Consider the following 10969-nt stretch of genomic DNA (forward strand, 5'->3'; position numbering starts at 1 on the left):
CTCCAAAGTGTTTGCAAGAGACTTGTCTATTGGGCAAAGCCAGTTGTCTAGGCTGAAGACGGACGGCGGCCGCATGGTATCGACGAGGGCAGAGGTATTAAGGGAGATCGAGAGGTTCTACGGACAGCTTTACACCTCGGTTGCCAAACCGACTGCTAGCTCGGCTGAAGACCCGAGAGCCGAGTTGATCCGACACTTTAGCGATGATATCCCGGACATCAGCCTGTGTGAGATTGATATGGCCCTGAAGCAACTTAAGAACAACAAGGCGCCGGGTGAGCACGGAATCACTTCAGAGCTTCTGAAAGCGGGCGGAACGCCAATACTGAAAGTCCTTCAGACGCTCTTCAATTCCGTTCTCCTCGAGGGTTCAACGCCAGAGGCATGGAGCAGGAGCGTGGTAGTACTGTTCTTCAAAAAAGGTGATAACACTTTGCTGAAGAATTACAGGCCCATCTCGCTCCTGAGCCATATCTATAAGTTGTTTTCGAGGGTCATCACAAATCGTCTCGAACACAGGTTTGATGACTTCCAGCCACCCGAACAAGCCGGTTTCCGAAAAGGCTTTAGTACTATAAACCACATTCATACGCTTCGGCAAGTCATACAAAAAACCGAGGAGTATAACTTGCCGCTTTGCTTAGCGTTTGTGGACTATGAGAAAGCCTTTGATTCGATCGAGACCTGGGCTGTGCTACAGTCTCTCCAGCGGTGCCACATTGACTATCGGTACATCGAAGTGTTGAGATGTATATACAATAACGCCACCATGTCGGTCCGAGTACAAGATCAGAGCACGAAGGCTATTCCACTACAGAGAGGCGTGAGACAGGGAGATGTTATATCTCCGAAACTGTTCACTGCCGCGCTGGAAAACGCCTTCAAACTCTTTCAGTGGAAAGGATTCGGCATCAACATCAACGGCGAGTATATCACTCACCTTCGATTTGCCGACGATATTGTAGTCTTGGCAGAATCGCTGGAAGACCTTAGCACTATGCTCGAAGACCTTAATCGAGTCTCCGAACAGGTGGGTCTTAAAATGAACATGGACAAAACGAAGATCATGTCGAATGTCCATGTTGTGCCCACCCCCATCGAAGTTGGGGGCTCGACTCTCGAAGTTGTAGATGAATATGTCTATTTAGGACAAGTGGTCCGGCTAGGCAGGTCCAACTTCGAGAGAGAGGTCAATCGTCGAATCCAACTCGGTTGGGCAGCGTTCGGGAAACTTTGCAACGTCTTCTCGTCCAAAATACCTCAGTGCCTTAAATCGAAAGTCTTCGATAGTTGTGTGTTACCAGTGATAACATACGGCACCGAGACGTGGCCTCTCACTGTGGGCCTCATTAGGAGGCTCAAGGTCACTCAACGAGCTATGGAGAGGGCTAAGCTCGGTATTTCCCTACGAGATCGAATCAGAAATGAGGAGATCCGTAGGAGAACAAAGGTTACCGACATAGCCCATAGGATAGTAAATTAATGACACTAAAAATTTAATACTTTTTTTTTTTTAACATGATGTTTGTTAGTCTGGCAAAGACTGGCTTATACAAATATACTCGACTTTTGGGTGAACGCTGTTGGCGCTCGCAACCCTTGAAAACTAAGCGACCATGCTGAGGGCAACCCACTAACATGTTACGAATCTCGGTTCAAGACGGTCACTGGGAACAAACACACCGGACTTTTGGCTGAGGTCTTTGGCTGTTGGCGGTCGCAACCCTTGAAAACTAAGCGACAATGATGAGGGCAACCCACTAACATGTGACGAACCTCGGTTCAAGACGGTCACTGGGAACAAACACACCGGACTTTTGGCTGAGGCCTTTGGCTGTTGGTGCTCGCAACCGTTGAAAACTAAGCGCCCATGCTGAGGGCAACCCACTAACATGTTACGAACCCCGGTTCAAGACGGTCACTGGGAACAAACACACCGGACTTTTGGCTGAGGCATTTGGCTGTTGGCGCTCGCAACCCTTGAAAACTAAGCGACCATGCTGAGGGTAACCCACTAACATGTTGCGTCATTGGAGAGGATGAGACCAATAATTATAGATGTGCGTAGTCGTTGCGAACTAACAATCCTAACATACACAAACACATCACGCATTTATCCCCGAAGGGGTATGCAGAGGCGCAACCAGGGCACCCACTTTTCGCCAAGTGTGTTCCGCTCTGGTTCTGATAGGGGGCGAGCCTACCGCCATGTCGGGCACAAATTTCAGACTCCTGGCTGATGCTGAGCAGAAAAACTCAAATATTACTTTGTCCGACCTGGGATTCGAACCCAGGACCTCAGAGCGCTGTCGTACCGCGCATGCAGTACAACGCCACCAAGGCAATCTAAACATTACCGTATTCAAATTCTGTACTGCATTTGACAATTAATAAAAAAAAAAATACTCTAACAACCCTTTTGTTTCATTTTACGCAACACAAACGTTCTGTATTTTTATAGACCCCATAAAATACTTTTATGCTCTCAGAAACATAAAATCGGCTAAGCGTGAACGTTCAGATAGGATATGGGTGTTGATACGTTTAAATTTATATCCGACATACGTGGGCAGGTGTGATAGTAAAAATAGTTGAATACATTTGAGGTAGTTTTTGTTTATAAATCACTAGCTTTTTGCTAGCGGCTTCGCGCGCGTGAAGAAGTTTTACGGGATCAAAGTCCTGCTATATATTTTCCCAGGATGGAAAGTAGCCTTCCCAAGGTCTTAAACTATCTCCATGCCAAATTTCATAAAAATTCGTTTAGTAGATTTTGAGAAAATCGACAATACAGACAAACAGAAAAAGGGACTTCGTTTTATATGTATAGATGTTAAGATATTGCCTATTTGGAATGAAGCGGATTGCCGAGTCGATGGATGACAGGTTTAAAAACCAAGCTATAAACTTCTGACTTTGAAGCTACGTGTGAATTTTGTCAATCGATCGCTTTATCGACGAAGGAAAATATAGCGAATCGTACATACTTAAAAATTTGTATATGACAGTTTTGAAAGTATGTAAATACGGCTAACGTGATGAATGAAGGCCTAAATTCTCTCGGTAGCAGTGGAGGCCTAGTTTGCGTAATGTGACAGTATACAACACAGGGGTATTATTTTAATTTATGCAAAGTAAAATTAAGTCGAAAATTTTAAGTTATTATGACCTTCTATGATTACCTGAATTTTGACTTATTGACCGATCCGAGAACGTATTTTGTCAGAACGCGTCAGTGTAAAAGGTTTATCACACAGTGACATTAAATGAACTCTATTTTTAAATGCACACGTTTTAAATTCTGTAAGCACCGCCGTTTCTTATGTTCAAATTAAAAACACTCGCGTCAAAATTGACAAAACATTACACAAGAGTACGTGAGGTGATTAGATGCTCGGTGGGATTGTCCCGAACTGTGTACTTACCGTTGCTGTATTACCTACTGCCATTATTTGCTATTACATAAGGTTCATTTTTCAATATCATGACTAAATTTTGTCAGGAAATTTGTTGTAGTTACAGTATAATTTGCCACTATATTTAGACAAGGTTTTGTTAATTAATGGTGTAGGTCGAATTATTTTGACATTGAAGCTATTTTGATGTGACAAAGTTGTTTGATTGCTAGAAAATTTACGGTAAAAAGTATTGTTGCATAACTATTTTTTTAATTTTCATTTTTATAACGATTATTTTGTAAAATAATGTTAATGTTTTATTAGTGATTTTTAGAATACCCGCCTTGTGAAACTAGAAAGAAATCAGAATACAAATTCATATCCGATATAATAAGGATATTATATGACATAAGAGATCGATGGAATATTATACATTTATTATCTCTGTCTACGCCGCTGGAGGTACAGGCGTGAACTAATCGATTTCCAATCAACTTCCGTGGATTGACATGTATGTACTAGGTACTAGATGTAGCGTTCCGAACACTCACCGTGTTCGACTCAACTGTACTGCAATCCGTACACCCGACTTTAGAATGGTTTCAACATTGACAGCTATTTAAAGCGTTTTAGCGCTGTATGTTTTAAAAATTTGGTTAGACGACGTTTTATGTTTTAGCGCTGCAGCGAACTTTAGTTCTAACTCTAAATTTTGAAGAAATAGATTATATGGACGTTCGTGTCGTATATATACGTCAATGTTTCCATGTAACTGCTTTTTATAATGATTTTGCTATATTTGCATCGGTTTTGTTAAAAAGTCTACGGAATCCAAAAACGTGACAAGCAAACAAAACATTATTTATTACTTCTTTGAACGTTAATATAACCTTAACGATCGTTGTTATCCATTTTACGTAATGTTTATGTTCAAACATATGTTTGAAGTCGGACACCGGTTTCAAGGTTTTTGTTATTTATTCATTTATAATATGTTTTAAGTATATCCGCACGGATAGCGACTACCGTACTATGTGTTAGTGGCCATAGGCCCACGTAAGCGTGTCGCGTTCCGGGATCAGTGTTTGGTTCCATCAGGCCGGCATAATTGTGTCGACTGCCGAAGGATAATCTCTCGTCAATCGACATTCTATTGGCCCTATTCCACTTATCATCAGATGGCGTGGGGTCACTTTACCGAGATCCTAAAAAAAATCTATACTACACACATTCACGGCTTTTATTCTCGAAGGCAGAACCGTAAGCGGTGCGTCCACTCTTCGTCGTGTGTATTCCGTCCCATGATATGATGAGGGCGACCCTATCTAATGTCGGGTAAAACTTCCAGACTCCGAGCTGACATTGAGTAAAAAAACCTAACATAATTAGCCCAATCCAGGGATCGAATCTGAGACCCCAGCACTGCAGGTGTACCGTAATAAATATAGTACGTAACAAAATATATTACATATTTTGAACAGCTTCACATAATATGTGAAGCAGTTATATAAGTAGTAGCTGTAAGGATATAAAACGAATATATTATATTCGTTTTATGTCCTTATTCTCTTTAGTCTGTATGTTGGCAACGTCGGTTTGTGACGTCATACGTTTGTTTATATTGGCTTCATTTGCATAGTCTCTTGACGACGATTTGTCATTTAAATATTCTTTAACGTGAAAACCGTTGCGTGACGTTAATTCTTTACGTATTAATGACTGCTGTTTCATAATATAGGTGTGACGCTCACCATTAGTTGAATGAATATTTTCGCTTTTCGATTGTATAAAAGAAATATTCTAGTATGTAATAGGAAAAATATTGAGAGTCTTGATCTATTTATTATAATTTTAGATGTATTATCGATCCACCTGTGGTCACGTAGTGCGAACCGCTATTATCTTGGTGATGTTAGGGGACTGGGTCATGCGGAAGATCGAAAGGATATAACGAAATTCGATAGCGCATAGAAAAAATAGTATCTTACATTTTAGTATTATTTATTATACTTATTTTTTTACACTTTTTATGTTTGTTAATAAGCAACTATGAATTGAAAAAAATTAATAGTGACATAGTAACAACTATAAATATATTAACAAATATATAGGTACACTCAAAAGTAACAACCAAAGTCTTGAATTTACATAAAGATGCAACTCTTATATCATGGACATAAGAAGTTATATTCTACTCAAACTTTTACACTTGAAACAAATATTTACACACATTTGTATACACGCGGAGATTAAATCCGTAGCTTCACTTTTTCTAGCCATCTTATCTCTCACTGCGCCATGAGGACATGACGTACGCTCATTATTCGTCTCGAAACTCGTTTTGATTTTCGGTATAACGACTCGGGTGATCACAGCTGGCAGTAACTATCCCTTGTCCACTTTTCTCTGGTTTTATTACTAGTCCAGTAATCGAGAAAATATGGGAAGAAATAAAACATTCGTATTACGAGTATGCCCTAATAGTCGGAATCTTATGATAACTACATTAAATTATAGTAACGTCTTTCCTATATTTAGATTACTTAGTAAAGGATTGGCTATAATATCGACATCATTTATAAAAAACCGAATAAGTGCGAGTTGAACTTGTGCACCGAGGTTTCCGTACTTTATAAGTATTAGATATCTAAGTTCAAACTTAACTTTACCGTTTGATCTCTAGACACGGTTATTGCACTACCGCAAATAATAAGTTTTTAATAGTAAATTCGTTTGTTTTATATTAAAGTACATACTTACGGTTTTCAGTGTTTGCTTTACACGTGCAGTTAGAATTTGCTTGTTACCAAATTTCATGATTCTAGATCAACGGAAAGTACCCTATAGCTTGATTTCCTTATACTGTTACATATAGCTGGTCAAATGTGGGTGTATTTCACTCTCTGCCCCGAAAACCTATTACTGTGTATGTTTGTTACTAGTAAACGCAAACCTACTACCTACCTACCTTTTAATTGATTTGAAAGAAATTTAGATCACAGATGGACTATGCAATTAAAATTAAACAATGTTAGCTTAACTAGCAATTTTAAATACGCACCGATTCCAAAATTGGTACCCAATATATACCTGTTATGTGAAATATTTTTTTTTGTTTTGAGTGGTTTTTGAAGGCGGTTTAATTTTTTGTTAATTTTTTTTTTTACAGTTGTCAGATACCGTAGTCTTGAGTATTTTTTCTATAAATTTCAATGTGATAGCTCTACGCGTTTCTGAGAAAAAGGGTTTTATAGACAGACGGACGAAAGTCATCCTATAAGAGTTCATTTTAGTCACGGAACCTTAGCATCTATTGGAAGCGAGCATATTTAAGGCCACATTTCCAGACTCCGGGCTAATACTTGATATTGAGTAAAAATCTCCAATATCACTATAGATAGATGCAGCTATTAAGAGAGTTCAGGTCTTATTACAACAAACTATTCTAGTGCAGGATGGCACATTTCACACACCTTAGAATTTTTGTGATAAATTCTTAGTTATGCAGATTTCCTCACGATGTTTTCATTCACCGTGAAAACGAACGATAATCAATAAATATTATACACGTAACTACAAAAAGTCTGAGGATTGTCTTGGGTTTTGAACCTGCGGACTTCCGTCTGCATTCCGTTCCATTTCTAGACTTTCGTGGAACATTTATACATAATTGTTTATTAATGAATTCATTCATCATTTAGGACGTTTAAGAACTAGCCCGCGACCTCGTCGAGGGAATGTCCGCTTATGTTAATCTAATGGGGGACATTCGAACGGCTGGTCTACGGCCAGATTATGTGACCTTATATAGGACACCGGCATCTAGCTTAATTTATTCTGTAATATATAACAATTTATTTTGGAGGGATGTGAAAGAGAGTGACCTAAATTTCCTAATTTAGTTGTTTAACTGTTAGAGACTGAAGCGATTTCTATTTAAAAAAAAACTATAACTGACTATAGAAATCCTTTCACAAAGACTTCACCGACCAACTGAATAGTATGACTCCACGACCAACTGCCTCAGTTTGTTTTTTAACCGACAAAGTATTGTATGGTATTCCACTGCGTTCGCCATCCTGAGACATGAGATGTTAAGTCTCATTATGTGCGGTAGTTACACTGGCTACAATGTTCTTCAAACCAGAACACAACAGTGACTACAGACTGCTTAGCGGAGCTTAGAAATAGACAATGCTGTGGTAACTACTAATGCGGACTCTCACATATGAGAGACCTACCACCAGTAAACCAAGAGGCGACTAAATGGTAATATTAAGAAATAGCAGACCATATTGTCCAATTAACATTTGTCACAGTATCGCAATTTATCCGTACATCAAACAAATTAATTGTCCTTAAAACGGGAACACAAAAGTGACTACACATTGCTGCTTGGCGGCCGAAATAGACATTGCGGTGGTACCTAACCATGGGGACTCTCACATATGACAGACCTATCTCAGGTACTTATTTTATTATAAATTGTAGTAGTGAGTATCATGAATGCAATCCAATAAAGAAGCTGGAACCAACAACACGTCTCAACATATATCCATCTTTCCATTACAGAATCACATTGAACGAACGTCATAATCTACAGCTGACTACTCAATCACACTTTATACGAAACAAAAATTATTTCCGTAAAGAATACTGTAATGTAAAAAAGGTTATTTTGTCATGCACAAAGCAGGGCGATAGATTGCGCCTATTTTTCACCACTTACTCAATTAGTTTCAAGCTGAGAGTTAATAAAATGTTCCCCGTTTGGGTAACGATGTCATTCGTCTTGCTAACTTGGTACTAAGGTTTACGCACTTCGATGTTCGGATTGCTTTATCAATCTCGGAATCTGTGTCTGGTTGCGAAGTGTATAAATATGAATGGTTTTGTAGTAAATACTTTTTAGGCTGCATTGGTATAGCACTCTGAGGTCCTGGGTTCGAATTCCGGGTCGGGCAAATTGATATTTTTCTGCCCAGTATCAGAGTCTGAAATTTGTTGGTGATATGCTCGCCTCCTATCACATCATGGGACGGAACACATTTGGCGAAAAGTTGGTGCCCTGGTTGTGCTTTTGCATATCTCTTCGGGGATAAATGCGTGATGTGTGTGTGTGTTTTTTTTTGTTTAGTTTTGTATTAAATAAGTTGGTATATGCCTAAACATTGATGGTGATGCTATTTGACCATTTGCGTATTTTTACCCGACTGCGCCGAAGCCAGGAAGTTACTTGGCAATAACCTATTCCCTAGCAATACTAATGTACTTTGAACCCGAAAATCGCTTAATAATTTCGACAATTAATGACGATGATGTCGATAGTTAACGATAATTTATTAAGTTAATTCAAGCACACGATACACAAAGAATTCCAACCACTACGTATACATTTCAACGTTCGATATTATAATTATTTATAGTATAGCAACAAAGTCAAAGATCGCAAGGAAACATTGAGAAGAAATATATAATATCATGTTAAATCTGTCAAACGAAAGCCATCAAGGACAAATTCCCAAACTGTTTTATTTCAAGAAACTTACTCAGCACTAGAACAATATACAAAACTGTTTCTTATATAATTCATTGGTAAATACAATATAGTTTAAGATTCCATTTGTTTGGGGAACGCGCAATAAGGCAAAGATTGCCACTTGACACGAACTCGCCTGTACAAAGAGTAGAGGCACTCGACATTCGTATACGGATTGATACTCAACTTGATACAAAACGTGTTACTAGTTGAATGTCTCATGTGTTTTGTGAGATGAAAGAGTTTTGTAATGAAATTAGGGTCACGTAAACGATTGCCGTCATATTATTTATAAGTTCGTTCAATAAATTTGATTGTCGTATTTGCATTTTGTTTTCTTTACAATATTTTTTTATCTCTTTGATTTGTTTCTTTGTTGAGTGTTATTCTCATGTTAACTATCGCCTTCTTTATTAACGGTGAAGGAAAACATAGTGAGGAAACCTGTATACCAGAGAAGTTCTCTATAAGTATTTTAGGGTGTGAAGTCTACCAATCCGCACTAAGCCAGCGTGGTCTAGGGCCTAATCCCTCTCAGTAGTAGAGAAGGCCCGTGCCCAACAGTGGGACAGTAGTACAGGGCTGATATTATTATTTATATATGAATTACTAACTCTCGCTTTTTATCATTCTTTCCTACGTGGCCGGTGTTTTTATTTATAACTGGGGGTTGTAAGTGTAAATTCTTAAATGACATTACATCTTTCGACAAACATACCCTGCTTTAAAAACAAAACCATTTTGAAATATGTCAATCGTAACAAGCCGTGTTTAGCTGTACAGAATTCAATTATAGACATTGTATTGCAAAAGCTATGACCTACATTCTTACCGAATTCAAAAGCTTTGATCAATCAACTATCGTCTTTAAAACAAATTACTTGAGTATCATTTCTCCTTGACGTCGCTGTTGTCATTTGATAGTGACTAAAATAGCATAAGATCTATAATTATGTCAGTGTTTACGGATACGGAGGCAATAAGATAATTAATTCGAAACAATGACCATCACGGAATAATAATGAAGTTCGTGGCAACAAATTCTATGGACCATTAGGGCAGACGCATGCAATCGTTTCGGCAAAACAAGCGTTTGTATTTTATGCGTATTTTTTTTAGCATACAAATTTATTATAAGTCGTCTAATATAAAATATTTTAAAAGGAACTTTAATTTAATTGGTATATTTTACAAATACGTGATAGAGTGCATATCGCGCGTGATTTATACTATTATTTGATCGTCAGAAATCGGCCATAGTTATCAAGTGAAATATACATAACAAGAATGTTTTGAAATAACTTTCTATGCCATTGGACTATGATATATTTGTACACTGATTAAACAGATCCCTTAGATGCTTTTCAACGCGTAACTGAACATTAGGTTATATTAAAATAGTGCCTAAGAATCGTACGGCTAAATGTCGACAGTGTGCGAGAGGCTTTATTAATCAGTCTAGTTATTTATTCCGGGCCATTCGTCGTAGGGCTTTGAAAATTTAATTTATTTTCGCAAATACACACTCCTCTTGCTTCCTAATGAATAAAGTTTATATAAATGAATATTGTTCGATTTATCGAATACAATGAGCGAGTATGGCTTCCATTGTTACAATATTTGTCCTTGAATCTTCGTTTACTCTGTCTATTCATGAAATATTGGATCTTTGTTTGGAGTTTTCATTTTGATAACGAAGAATATATTTTTAGAACACATAAAACCATTAATAGACAAAGTAGGCTTGATGAGTCTAGGCTTGATTATTAAAGTGAGAAAACAATAATTAGTGATGAATTTACAATTTTGAGTTCTAATATTTGTAGGAAAATAATAAAATATCACATAATTTTTCCACGGACTGCCTCGGTGGCGTAGTTGTATTGCACGTCCGATACAATAGCGCTCTGAGGTCCTGGGTTCGAATCCCGGGTCGGGCAAAGTGATATTTGGGTTTTTCTGCTCAGTATCAGCCCGGAGTCTGGAATTTGTGCCCGATATGGCGATAGGCTCGCCCCCTATCACATCATGG

The sequence above is a fragment of the Manduca sexta genome, chromosome 19 (assembly GCF_014839805.1).
Source record: "Manduca sexta isolate Smith_Timp_Sample1 chromosome 19, JHU_Msex_v1.0, whole genome shotgun sequence".
Taxonomy (NCBI): Eukaryota; Metazoa; Arthropoda; class Insecta; order Lepidoptera; family Sphingidae; genus Manduca; species Manduca sexta.